The sequence below is a fragment of the Cinclus cinclus genome, chromosome 4 (genome assembly GCF_963662255.1).
Source record: "Cinclus cinclus chromosome 4, bCinCin1.1, whole genome shotgun sequence".
NCBI lineage: Eukaryota > Metazoa > Chordata > Aves > Passeriformes > Cinclidae > Cinclus > Cinclus cinclus.
The window spans coordinates 60,680,844-60,690,370 of NC_085049.1; positions in this window are offsets into that span (position 1 = coordinate 60,680,844).

A 9,527-nucleotide genomic window follows, 5' to 3' on the forward strand; every position below is an offset into this window, starting at 1 on the left:
TATCAGCTTGCATTACTTTCCATAAAGATAATGACTTCAACTCAGTTAAGTGATTTCTATTTTTTAGACATGAAGTCCCTCATGCTCTCCAGTTAAACCCATCACATACTTGGCATTGGCCTCAGAGATGTTACCAGGATGAAAACTTGCATTCTCTGTGGTTAGCTCTTTTGTAAAGGATAGCAGACATTGCTGTGGGTGCCTAGGTTTCTATTTAATTGAGGGAAACAATGCTTGAAAAGGTACGCTTGGCTTCATCTCTGTGATGTCTGAGACACAGAAGAATGAATCACCAGGATGGAAGAATTGCTTGTGCTTTTTTTCCTCTGGTAAGTCCCAGCATGGTGTCAGGCTGGAACCTGAAAATTTATAGCTTCAAACCCGCTGTGGATGTGTTAGATGCCACGTGGATTCCCCATTCATTTGCAGGTCAGACCACACTGCTGGCGTGCCATGTGTAGGCTGCTGTGGATACAGGAGCACAGCTATTTCGGAATTCTGAGCTAGTTTTCTGACCTATCCCTCAGTTCATCTACAAAACTTCCTTCCTCTTTCCTGGCAGTCACGAGACTTTGGACAATTGGTCCTTTACAGATTTGGAGTAAATACATAGTAAAAATGCTGATGAGGAAAAAGACAAGAAATTAAATTCTCTATGAAATAGTAAAAAAGTCTGAAGGACAAAGTTTGATGTGCCTATGAATGGATATGGGTGGGTCGGAGGCTGCTGAGTTCACAATCTGTCAGACTGACCAGAATTTCTTCATTGTCTCTTCTTATTGCCCTCCTGGTTGGTATCCATCTGTTGCGTCTTGTCTTAGGATATTAATTTTGGCATGTAATTGCATCCCGTCATCAAAAGGAAATAAAAAAAGCTTTTAAAATAAATGAATGTTGGAATTAACCCCATCCGTAAAGCACTCCACGACTCTTGTCATTCCTCATCTCTGGTCCCCCGTCTTATTCCTGACTTTGCTGCTGTGACATATCTCTCTGTATTTCTCACTTCACTTGTCCAAGACCCTAACATTCTGCTCCTATCTTTTTGGCCAACCTGTCTCATGTCACTGGCTGTGCGCTGCCTCTGGTGCTCCTGAGCAGAGCTGGGACCTCAGGGGTGTGTGATATGTTGTTTGCTCATTGAGGTCTCCTCCAGCTGTCGTTGTGCTCCAGTTGAAAGGAATTTCGCAGACAACAGTTTTCTTTTGCAGAGTAAGTGGCTGAACATCTACTGTTTTCCTGCCCTTTTCTCTCCTGGTAGGCTTTTCCCCATTCAGCCCTCAGCTCTGAGACCCTTGGGAACCTTTAGTTTTCATTACTTCCAGCTGGGAATCCTCAGAGTAGGCTCTTCAGTCCAGTGAGGTTTGTGGTGTTGACATTTGACCTTAAAAATGCTTCTGGGGGTTGTGTTGTGGCAGGATGGACTCATTCTCAGACATGAGTTCTCTGAAAAGCTTTTTTTCATACTTAGCTCTGTCATTGCACTGCAGGATACTCTAGACTGTGATTTATGAAAACTCTTAAAGCTGTGTTTGAGCACTGGTTAGGGGTTGAGAGGTGAATTATACAATTAGAATTATTGTGAGAGGAAAATAATCATACAAGGTATATTTAAACATGGAGAAATTAAGTGGGTGTGGAGTTGGGCAGGAAAATTAATGCAAGGTGCAGAGACTATTTCTGAGGTCCTCAGATACTTACAAGTGCTTGCATAAAAAAAAAAATCTGGAGTAAGCATTTGGTTGTGGATTCCTTTGTGTCTTTCATTGCTGTTTGTCACAGGGGATTATCTCTGCATCACAAGAAGGCACCAGAAGTTAAGGGAGCATGAAGGAGTACTTAAAGCACCGACAACAGATATGAAGGTGTGTCATCTTAGAGTAAGCATTAGTTAGAACAATGCAAAATTAGTGCATCTGGAGGAAGGAAATGTAGTGCTGAAAAGTCAAGATAAACCTAAAATAACAGACAAGTACCTTATCAGAGTCAGTGGTCCTGTAGAGTCACCATCAACCTCATTAATACACAATAATTTTGAATTAGCCTATCATTTGCAGAAACAGCTCTAACTTAAGAAACTGAGATGGTATGGGGGAGATAAAGAATTAAATGAAGCGTAAGGATGCACGAATAGTTTTAAAATGTCTGGGTATGAATTTCCTATGATGTAAAAGGTATTTTATCTCATTTGCCTCTTCCTCCTTCTACCCGTCTGACAGCTGCCAATCAGACAACTACATTGTTTTTTTGAAAAATAGATACAGGAGAAGTAAGTGCTGTGGACAAGACACAGAGCCGTGTGGTTTGCTGACAAATCTGAAGAATGTGTGTGGTCTGACATGCACCCAGGTGGGCTGGCTGCAGGCAGGGGATGAGCAGGACATTCCCTTGGGAGTCAGGCTGCCCAGAGCAGCAGAACAGCAGGATCTGTCACTGCAAGAAGAGAGTGGTACCATCCACTTAAAGCAGTAGGCACTGTGAGTCTCTGCCTCCTTGCATGGCAGACACAGCAGGTCAGCCTGGCTGATGTGCCTGCCAGGAGCAGGTTTGGTTGTATTTGGTCCTTCTGTCTCCCTGGGTGAGGTTTGTCCCAATATCAACTGTGGCCACTCTGCCCCAACAGAGTGGCAGATCCTGCGTGATCAGCATATCATGTTTGGTGCTTTCACTGCTGCTGTGTGGGTCTGATTTCCTGCCAGGGAAGAAACCTTTTGTTCTGGTTATCAGCACCAAATTTTGCCTGTGCTGCTAGGCATTTTTGAACTATCTCTGAACTTGTCTTCACAGGCACACACATGCATGCTTGTACTTATGCAACACCCATTAAAAGGAAAGAACACTCGGTATAAACACATACACACACAGAGCCATATGGACACATGCTTATTAATTGAAACCAGGCCCATGTACTGAATCTCTTTGTTAGCATCCAAATCCTGCCCAATCTGCCAGTACTTAGGAGATGCAAGACTGGATCACTTCCATTGTCTGTCACTTAAAAGCTGAAAATTATTTCACTGGCCCCTGGCCTTTGCTCCCATATTCTTTGAGACGTGGCATTGACATTTTGTCTGAATACACATGTGGATAAATTGAAATTTTGCGAAGTGTACTACATATAATCTGTACCTGATGCTTACTCCTGTGCAGATGGTTAGCTTAAGGCATACAAATAATTTAACTTGTCAGATTCAGTTTAAGTGGCCAGGAACACAATGAACTCCAGAGCAGGGAATTTCTTCTTAAAAGTCTACTTTACACACTGGAAAACAGTCTCTTGATGATAAAAATACTTGATTACCCAGGAAATGTCACAATAGAGTTTGGTGTGAAACTGAGCTATTGCTTTGGCATCCCAAACAATTCACTGGGATGAATACAAGAGCACATGGTGCTTCAACACAGAAACTCACTGATCTGGCAGAGTGGAAGCAGCTTTAGGAGAGGTCAGAGCTCAGTGGCAGTAAGTACTGCAAAGTGTAAAGCCTTATATTAGTCCCTGCAGATATTGAAAAGTTGGAAGAGAATGAGGTGGAAGTCCCCAGGCTGGACACAGAGGTACCTCCACATTAAGGCTGTTTAATGCTGCCAGGACAATTCAGAGGAATGCTTGCCTCTGCCCCAACTTTCTGTGTGATGCTGTGGGGAGCAGTCAGATTGCTGCGGCCATTTGCTGAGATTAAGTTTGTGTGTGCCACTTTACCCTCTCATCAAACAAGACAAGATTTTCATGCAGTCACATATAATAATATCTTAAGATCTCTCTCTGGTATTTAAGGTCTGGTCCTGTAAACATATCCCTGTGTCCTGCGCTGTGCTCTGTAGGCAGAAGTTGCACCTGGGTCTCATGTCATGAGCACTTGCATTTCCTGGGCATGACTTGGGTACGTAAAATTCTGCCCTGAAGGCCAGGTCTCCAGCAGCCTGTGTGGTGAGTAGTGCCCAGCCTTCAAAAGACCAAACTCTAGCTTGTCTTCTTGAGATTGTTCAAACATTTTGGTCTGAGTGTTGTCGCAGACCATAATTTTCCTGAGGATTTGTTATTTCGAAACGCACTATATGCGTTGGATCTGTCTTCCCTCTAAAAGACCATCAGGAAGATTTGCCAGTGATTTATTGTGCCCATACTGGGGGGAGGGAAAGCAGATCATTAAGCCTCGAATACACCCTGCCATCTGGATGGGCTCAATGCGCAAGAAGGCGTAAAGTTGGGATGCAAATGTGAGGCACTTGGTCCTTAGCCAAGACAGGGTTTGTGCTCAATTATTTCAAAGCACATCTATGCAGACATGACTTATTGCAGGGAAGGAAAGGGGCTGAAGGCAGCCCTTGGGACCTGCTTTGCAGAACTCACTGCAGCTGAAACCTATGGGAGCTGTGCTTTGAGTGCATAGAGGTTTTTATACATGGAGTATTGGTGTCTTCACAGAGGTACCCAAGATGAACTGATCCTTTTGACATTTGTCTTTGTGTTCTTGTGTTACCCCTAGGTTTATGCCGGTGAGAGGCTTCCTGGCGTTCCCCAGATCAGGAATCCTGACCTGAGGTGACTGGTGGCTTAAGGAGAGGCATGCAATCTTCCTTCAACCTCTTTATGCAGGCAAGAAGATGAATAGAGCTTGCTGTACTGAGAACATTATAGTGCGTTGTAGAAATACACTCTTGCCTCTCTGCCTTTACCATGGACTCTGAATATGATGCTGAACACATCACAACCCCCCCAACTTTTCAGCAGTGGCCACGAGCTGTTTTGTGTGTAGAGGCCACTGTGCTGGCTAGAATTAATGGCCAGCATTGCAGATTTTTTAGCTGTGATCTGCCTATGAAACAATTCCTCTGTTTCTAAAATATCTGTGATAGTGGTTTGGTTTTGTAGGGGTGACTGGAAGACAAAAGTCCTTTTGAGTTTGGGAATGGCTTGATGGTGCTAATAATGAGGCCAATTGAAAAGCCCAGAAAGGAAGCAGAGCTCTGTATGCTGTGCAGTGCGCTGCTGGTGTGCAGATAAATACAGCCACAAGAGTGAATAATGAGGATAGCCTCATCCACAGAGCACTTCTGTATGCCGAGTGAGGCAGGGGGTCCACTAGAAAAGGGAAGAAAATAGGATCAGTTAATTAAAACTGTACCTCTATTATTATTTCTGTTTCTAGAGTTTGGTCCCTTTCCACAATCCATTTGCTATCAAATCAAGGATGGGTAGGAACAAAAAGTTTCTTTTTAGAGACTCTTGTGGGGTTGAAACTTACATTTGATATCAAAAGCCATTTCCTGTCCGTATCTGAAGTTGGTATTAGCTATTCTGCAGCAGTTGCCAGTAGAAACTGTTGATGTGTTGGTACACTTCCATTACCCATTGCTCTGCTCTGCAGTTTGGGAACTGGAAGGCATGCAGGTGGCTTCATTTTAATGTCTATTTAAAGTGTAAATGGCTGTCTGCAGTGCTCTTTGAAAAGGCAAGGGCTGTTGGAAGCTTTCAACACCGGTGGGAGCTAAGAGTGCACATGTGACAGAGAAAAGTGGCAAATGTGATGCAAGATAATTGCTGATGGCTTTGAGGATTAAAGCCAGGTTTCTGCCCCTTGAATACCAGTGGGAGCTCTGGAAGGTGGCAGCACTGGGAAGCAAGAGGAATGCAGTCCCCAGGGAAGCAGTGTGGTGAGGGTGTGACAAGGCATGTGTGAGTCAGCCCAGCCCTGGAAGGGCTGGGGATCAGGCTGGGAAAAGGGTGCTTTTGGCTAAATAATGTCAAGTGGTGCCTATTTGTGCCTCTTAATCTGGCTGTCTCGAAAGTAGGAATCTACATAGTAGCCCTGTTTTGCTTGTCAGAAAATATTAGACATAAGGTTTTCATAGACCCAGAAAGCAGAGGTAGTATGATTTCTCTCTCATACTAGAAATCTGCCTTTCCAGACCTGCTGGAGGTGACTTTGCAGCCGTGTTTTCGATTTTTGTAAAGTAGGTGGTTAAAGTTGAGTTAAATCCATGCATATGAAGAATGCTGCTATAAATAAAAATTCCAGACAGTGAACGAGAGGAGGAGCAAGGACTCAGGGTCTGTGGCTTCCCATCCGTTGCACCTTCTCACAGAGAGAGCTCCATTTTACTTGAATCCTACTCAAATCAGTAATTCTGAGGAAAAGAGTAAGTTTACAACATAGGGACATGGATTTGTTCTCTTAGTTCCATCTGGCATAATACAAGCAGGGTTGTGTAGTGTTTTCCACTTGAATTCCAAATAGATCATACTCTACTGTGGCACAAAAGCTTTGCTGATATTTGGATACATGTGCAAAAATGTTGAAAATGCCAAGAAGTTAAGAATGGGCTCATTTTCCTGATTGTGGATCCTCTGAGCAACTAGTAGTTTTATCTATAGCATATGTGGTGGCCTAAGTGACATTGTGTTATATATTACAGTCATGCTTCTCTACAGGCAAGCAATTATACAACAGGGACCACTAGATTTACTGCACTGCAAATACAAACTTTGCTCTTATTGCATCAAGGTCATTGCAAATCTTCTGGTAGACACATGGCCAAAAGAAAAAAAAAAAAAAAAAAGAGGTTTCTCTTTGTCTCTCTGTTGCTCTATTGCAGGGATGTTCAAGGTCTCTACTGGGTGCCTGTGTCCAATTTTTGTGTCTTGGGTGCTTGAAACGAGATACTTAAACTTATGGACCTTGCGGATCCTCTGCAGCTTCCACAGATTGCACTGGCAAATCATCAGGATTACAACCACACCCCTGAAAGCTGGTTGCCTTAGCACAGGTTTAGCTACTGAGTGCTGCAATCAGTCTTTAGGGATCTAAGGCTTGCTATTTGTGAAACTGAGAAAGACCCTGTTTCCTTAAGACCCACTGGAAGTGAAGGGCATTTAGCTAGAAAAGGTGCTCCCCCGAAGCAGGAGCTGTTGAGGTTCCTAAAGCTCTCAAGTTTTTTCATCTTCAGGCCATCTCATCACCTCCTCTATTCTCTGCTTCCAGTCTTCTTCCTCCAGGTCGATGTTATTTCTTTGCCTCAGTTTCTCTGTCTGTACATAGCATCAACTGCAGGAGAAAAGGGCAAACCCACTTATCTCCGTGAGCCCAAAACAGCTCTCAGCAGCCAAAGGGAACTGAGCCACGGTCATCTGTTCCAGACTGATGATTCCAAAGTTTTTGCTGATTCCCCCACAGAGTTTCTTCCTCCATTTCCATTTGTCCTGTGGTTTTCTTATTGGTGAGAAACACTCCCATGATGTCACACCTCTTGCCCGGGTCCTGATGCAGCATCCAAAGATGCTGCATTTTTCTTTTTCATGACATGCCACAGGCCAGCAGGGAGCCCATCTGAGAGCTGCCGAGTGGGGCTGGGGCATGCTCCCGTTTCCGAATTATACTGTGATAAATCAGCGCTGTCCTTGGCCGGGGATAGCCGTACCACACAGAAACATAAATTCAGCAGAGGCATTTGCTGGGCTTGCACTGACCTCTAGTGACAACACAGGGGACCAGGGCCTTCCGCCACCAATGGGCTGAGAGGGCGCGTCTGGGTCCATCCACCGGTGCTGCACGGTTTACAACAGTTCACCAGAGTTTTTGGCAGAACTGTGAATGTCAGCCTACGCACTCACTACTGCTCTAGTGTAGAAGCAAGCCCACTGACTGATGAGGGTCTGACTGCTTGGTAGATGACTGCAGTGGGTCTCAGGTGTCCCAGATTCCATTCACATCCCTGCTAAATTGTTTGTACTCCCCAACCCACCAGTGTGGTGATGGTCTTCGTCTTTTGTAGTATTTGTTCTTCCTGTCCATCTCATTCTCCCTCCTGTCCCTAAATTTGATACCCCATTTCTTTCTACTGCCCCATTCCTTCATGGCATCTGATCACTGCCAGTCTGCCCAGGGGTGGTCCTGAGTACTACACCTCTGCGTTTGACCTCTGCATCACCTCCTCATCCCTGGCTCTCCTGCAGAGCATGAAAGTGCTTTTCAGAGCTGGGATGCAAAGGGCTGGGGTTCTGGTTTCTTTGCCGCGAAACTTCTTGTTGTATCACACAGTGGGTCATCCTCTGTGTGATGCACATGAAGCATCTCCTGGTTCTAATGCCATTTAGAAACAGAACCCTCTAAAAAATATAAAACCCTCAGCACAAGCTGAGGGTACTGAGGTAACCGTACTGAGGTTATCTTTTACTTCTCCAAGTCCATAAACGAAAATGGTTAAGAACTTTGGATGCAGCCCTGGGAGCTGCTGAATGTACCTTCAAAGTGCTTAGCAGGCTCAGCTTTTAGGGACGCCACTAGGAGTCATGGGCTACCAGCAGTTCCCAGGGAGTCCTGCATCCCCCTGGAGCACAGGGGGAACCTGCAGTGGCTGCAGTGTGAGAAGCACACGGAAACCTCTTTCACAGCCCCCTCTGTGGCATGCTGATCCCACCCCTCACGGGCCATGCCCACAGCAGCACCCTTTGCTTTCTTGGCTAAGCAGCCCTGGCATGTGCATTTGTGGTTTCTGGGCTCTGAAAAACAAGACAGTGCCTCATTAAGTTAGATACTCCTGTCTCACACAGCCATACATTCCCCCATCCTCCCTAAGCCTTAGGAAGTGCTCTTATTCACTGAATTACAGCTCAGCTACTCCAGCTCCATGTTATCATCAGAGCAATGCCCAAAATGTTCTGCAGTGAGCACATCAATTAAATTATTCTGGTAGTTGCTCCAGAGAAAGAAATAATCTATGATGCTCCATAAAACTCTGCATAAAAAGTCTCATCTATCTGTGAACTCCAAAAGCTTGTCTTTTGTCCACCTATACATTTATCTGGAAGGTTGACAGAGGCAGGAGAATTTCCAAAACCCCCTTCTTTAGCACCTCTGACTGTGTTATGTTCTCCAGGTCATCTGTATGAGAGTTACCATATCCACAGGACAGAGTTCCACAGCACTGCCTCTTCCTTTTGATAGATCCAGTTCTGTTATCCAAACCCTGATACTGAAATTAGCCTCAGAGATGAGTTGAAGCATCTTGGCTTCTCATAAATCTCTGCTGAGGAGCATGCTTTCTGTATTTGCCTTGAGGCATCTGCTATGGATTGACCCCTCTGGTCTCTGGCTAACATGGTTCACATGAGAAGCCTGAGAGGGAGTGGAATGTAGGAAGGCTGCCAGCTACAGCCTTCCATGCTAGGCTGAGCAGAAAGGCAATCAGGTTTCCTAAGCACTGTAACAGATGACAAGGTGTATATTTATACCAGATACCCACATACTTTGAGTGAATTGTGCAACATGAGATTTGTCATCATGCATCAGATCATAGTGTATCTAATTCAATACTATGGTGCTGACAATGTTGGGAGAGCTGAGCTGCCTGCAGTGATGCACCTCACCAACTGTGCAATGCGGGAACAGAGGGTCTGCGATTAATATTCCTCCCCAGTTCCTCCAACAATCAACTGGTACCCTGACTGCTCTTATTATCTGAGCAGGCAGAGCTGCAAATATAAATAATCACAAGTTTAGGCAACCTTCTAATTACAGCTAGTA